The sequence below is a fragment of the Gopherus flavomarginatus genome, chromosome 8 (assembly GCF_025201925.1).
Source record: "Gopherus flavomarginatus isolate rGopFla2 chromosome 8, rGopFla2.mat.asm, whole genome shotgun sequence".
NCBI classification, from domain to species: domain Eukaryota; kingdom Metazoa; phylum Chordata; order Testudines; family Testudinidae; genus Gopherus; species Gopherus flavomarginatus.
The window spans coordinates 50314471-50318992 of record NC_066624.1 but is presented as its reverse complement, the minus strand read 5'-3'; the positions used below and the strand labels follow the sequence as shown (position 1 = coordinate 50318992).

The following is a 4522-nucleotide window of genomic DNA, read 5'->3' as shown; positions in this document are numbered from 1 at the left end:
GTAATTGGAGATATATCCATTTCCTAGAACTGGAAGGGACCTTGAAAGGTCATCGAGTCCAGCCATCTGCCTCCACTAGCAGGACCAAGTACTGATTTTTGCCCCAGATCCCTAAGTGGCCCCCTCATGGAGTGAGTTCACAACCCTGGGTTTAGCAGGCCAATGCTCAAACCACTGAGCTATCCCTCCCCTCCTTCTGGAGCATTGCGTCCAATTTTTGCCCTTCCACTACAGAAACAAATTGGAGAGAGTCTAGGGGAGGGCAACAAAAATGATTAGGGGGCAGGGGACTTATGAGGAGAAGCTGAGAGCAGGGCCACACGGGGGGGGGAAAGTGGGGCAATTTGCCCCAGGCCCTGCAGGGATCCCATGAGAATATATTATTCTATAGTATTGCAACTTTTTTTATGAAAGGGGCCCCCAAAATTGTTTTGCCTCAGGCCCCCTGAATCCTCTGGGCAGCCCTGAACACTCCACCCCCTTGACTCATTCTCCTCCCTCTGAGACCCCACCTGTGCTCTGCTCTCACTCCCATTTGGCCACTCTCCCACCCCTGCTCTTTCTCTTTGGCTGAGGCCTGCTGGTCCACCTTTTGCTCACTCCTCTCCTCCCTGAAAGCCTCCTTGTGTCTCTCCACCCCCGCCCCCAAGGTCTACCTGCTACCCCCACCTCTCTGTCCTTCCCCTGAGACTCACCGTGCCCAAACCTCTCTGCCCCCTCCCCTAAGACCAGCCCTGCCCAGCACTCACACCTCTCTATCCCCTCCCCTGACCTGATCTGTCCACCACCCACACCTCTTTGCCCCGCCCATGAGACCGGCCCTTCCCACCACTTGCACCTCTCTGCCCCTCACCTGAGGCCCGCCCTGTCCACCTCTTTCCTCGGTCATCTCTTGTTGTTCCTTGAAACATCAAGGATGGAATAAAAAGCTGAGTTTACTCCAGGGTGAGGAAAGAAAGGAGCCACCAACCCCCTGACAAATCTCAGTGCCCCAGAGAAAACCTGCCCCCTGCTATTGCAATCCCTGATGTGCTGGGGATATGATGGTAAAGGATCTGTCTGAATGATCAAGGCAGGAAATGGACAACAATCTACAGGAACGTCATTGACCACAAACACAGTCTCCTCATGCTCCAGCCAGAAGGGAAATGAGCAGGAATTCTTGCAGTTCAGCCATGGACACACTTCCACAATGGCACAGCAGTGTCTGTGTTGTGGAAGCTGGTCTGAGGCAACAACAGTGAGAACAGAACTGGAGTGTAGTGAGAAGCCCATCTTAAGCAAGTAGTTGTGGCCGAGTGGTTAAGATGATGGATTAGAAATCCATTGGGGTCTCCTTGCACTGGTTCAAATCCTGCCAACTACAGAGGAAGTTGTGGTCCCTTAGTTTCAACAGAGCTGGGTCTTGTCCCACTCTCAAGCTGTGGCTACACGACTGGGTAATGTGGCTTTAAAGTGTTTGAATTAAACGGCTGTTGCATGTCCACACTCTGCTCCTTGTGTTACCAGAGCACATCCAGGCTAGACTCTTGGATGGCCAAAGAGAGCAGTGCATTGTGGGTAGCTATGCAACTGGCTGGAGGTGCTTTGGGAAGGGTTTGAAATGCCTCACAGGCTGGTACAGCATCACATGATGCAGGTTTCTGTATCCCTTTGTTCCATGGGAATCCTACTAGATTGTCAACTGTGTCAACTGCAATGTGTTGGGGGGGGGAGAGTGAGTGAGTGTGTGGCACACTGTCTCTAAGTTCAGACAGCTGCTACAAGCAACCAGTCCTGAGGCAGGGGGAGGGACACAACCCCAACCTCAGCCCCTGCTTCCCTCACTGGCTCAGCTCAGCACAGCAGCCTCTGTGACAGGCACACACTGCTGCCTGCTTAGCTCTGTGTCAGGGGTGCTGGAACAGCGGGGTTAGAGGGCCATGGCCCCACCACTCTTTACTGGCTGTTAGGACAAATGATGGAGTGGGGGGAAGGGTGGTGTCTTGGGGGGAAGAGGATTTCTGTGGGTGTGGCCTCTGGGGGAGGGGTGGTGTGAGTGTAGGTCCTTGGGGAAGGGTTTCATGGGAGTGCCACAGTGCAGACAACGGTGCCCCCCCACTGTAAGGAAGCTCCTGCCCCCCTGTTCTGTGTTTATAGCGCAGGAGAGAGCAGCCTTCCACGGCAGTGATTTGCTCCCCTTGGCTCGGGCAGGGAGGCTCAGGCGGCGATTTAAAGGGCCCGGGGCTCTTGCCTCTGCAGGGAGCCCTGGGCCCCTGAAATCACCAGCTTGGGGAAGCCAGGCCGGGCTGGCACAGCGTACCCACTCTTGCCAGTACCCCACACTGGAACGTACTAGTTTTTGTTAGTAATACAGGAAATTGGGGGCTAATCCTGAAAAGCTTCTTTGATGTAACTTACCCCCCTTGGCCTAAAATGTCCTGATGTAAAACTTGACTCCAAAGGCTGGGGTGGGGGAATGTGTGTGAGAAATAGAGCAGAGGAGAAAACTGACCCAGTGTTGATTTGAATGATTTGTATTTCAAAAGTAACTTATTTTGATTGGCTTCCAAGTCAATTTCTGTGTAGGTGTGTTAGCAAAAAGAAGGTCAGAGAAAGTGTGGACCCCTTACTGAATGGGGCAGGCAACCTAGTGACAGATGATGTGGATAAAGCTGAAGTGCTCAATGCTTTTTTTGCCTCAATCTTCACAGACACTGGCAGCACAGTAGGGGGAGGAGGTGAGCAGCCCTCGGTGGTGAAAGAACAGATTAAGGACTGTTTAGAAAAGCTGGACATGACCAAGTCCTCAGTTCCAGATATAATGCATCTGAGGGTCCGGATGGAGTTGGCAGATGTGACTGTAGAGCCGTTGGTCATTATCTTTGAAAACTTGTGGTGATTGGGGGAGGTCTCGGATGGTTGGAAAAAGGCAAATCTAGTGCCTATATGTCTCCACTGCAATTTGAGTCTTGCAGCCCAAGCCCCATAAGCCTGAGTCAGCTGACCGAGCTTTGAGACAGGTGCCCTGGGTGTCTTAATCACAGTATAGACATAACATTAGGCTACATCTACAGTGCAATGAAGCAGCCACGGCTGGCCCCTGTAACATTAATCAGAGTCATGCAGCTTGGGCTGTGAAGTTACAGTGTCCGTATCTCAGCTCAGGCTCTGTACCCTGCTCTAGGAGCCCAGAAGGTTAGGAGAGAGTTTAGCGAGTGGAAATGGTAAAACCGCAATGAAGTATGGACTCATGGCATTTCTCCATTGTTCTATCTGCTTTGGGGCAGGGACAATGACACGTCCAGCTGCTTTTGTTATTTCAAAGGGCAGTTTAGGATTTTCATTCTCACCCATGGTGCACAAAGCAGGACTCAACCCTTGGTGTAAACTAAACGAGCTGCCCACAGATTCTGGCAGCCACAATGAGCCTTTTGGTGTGAGAGCTCAGACCTGCCCCTGTCCCAAAGGGAGGGGGTCATCTGTGATGGGCTGGAACACTGACCTTTCAGCTCTTAACTCCCAAACTTTCAGTAAGTCTATTATCAATGCCTGTGAGCGTAATTTAAACCATAAGAACAGCCATACTGGACTAAAGCTGCACCTAGCTCTGTGTTTTGCCCCAAGAGCTACTCAGCAAGGCACCGCTAGGAGTTGAACCCAGGATCTCCTGTTTACAAAACAGGCGCTTTAGCCGGCTAAGCCATGGTGCCTGCCTGTGCCTAAGGGGCACTGTCTGTGCACACCTGACTCCCTGCCATGACAAGCTTTGCATGTGTTTGGATTCTGCAAAGCAGAGGAGCAGGTGACATTTTCCTTGCAAGCTGTGTGTGGGTAAATCTTTGGCCAGGTCTGCACTACAAAGTTATTTTAACATTAGGTGTGTGAAAAACACACAACGCTCCCTCGCTCGGCACCCTTCCCCTCTGTCCCAACCCACAGCCCTCCTATTCCCAGTGCCCCTCAATCCCAACCTGGACAAGAGGCCTAGAGCTTTTTGCAGCAAACTTAAAGCGACAAATTGTCAGTGTAAATGCTGCTGTTCATTATATCACCATAACTGGCCTCCTCCAGTATCCCACAATGCCCGCCGTGAACTCGCCTGCCCTGCATTCCTGCTACAGAGGCTGGGCCCCTCCCCTTTCATAGCTCCAGAACGTTCTGACAGCTGAGCTGCTAGCTACACCGGCATTGGTTTGCTATAACTGCATTGCTTGGGGGAGTGTAAATTTTTTATTCATCTAAGTAATGTAGTTACACCAATCTAATTTTGTAGCGTAGACCTGTCCAAATAAACACTCACACACCTTGGGAGTAAACCTTCCCCTGCTCCTCTGCTTTACAGAATCCAAACATGAGAAAAGTTTATCAGGGCTCAATGGGGATTGGCAGAGTCAGGTGTGGGCAGACACAATGCTTTAAATAACAGCAGGCACCATGGCTTAACTAGTTACAACACCTGTTTTGTAAACAGGAGATCCTTGGTTCAACTCCTAGTGGTGCTTGGTTGAGTACCTTTTGGGGCACCTGGTGTTAGCAACTG

At 51.2% G+C, this 4522-nt stretch overlaps 2 non-coding genes across 2 annotated transcripts; one reads left to right on the top strand and one right to left on the bottom strand.

Annotated features, from left to right (window-relative positions):
• Nucleotides 1-1284: 1284 nt before the first annotated feature.
• On the top strand, nucleotides 1285-1366 carry TRNAS-AGA (transfer RNA serine (anticodon AGA)). The gene has a single exon. It is a non-coding gene; the product is annotated as a tRNA-Ser (tRNA).
• A 2252-nt stretch (nucleotides 1367-3618) lies between these two features.
• TRNAT-UGU (transfer RNA threonine (anticodon UGU)) lies at nucleotides 3619-3692 on the bottom strand. The gene has a single exon. It is a non-coding gene; the product is annotated as a tRNA-Thr (tRNA).
• Between the last annotated feature and the right edge of the window lie 830 nt (nucleotides 3693-4522).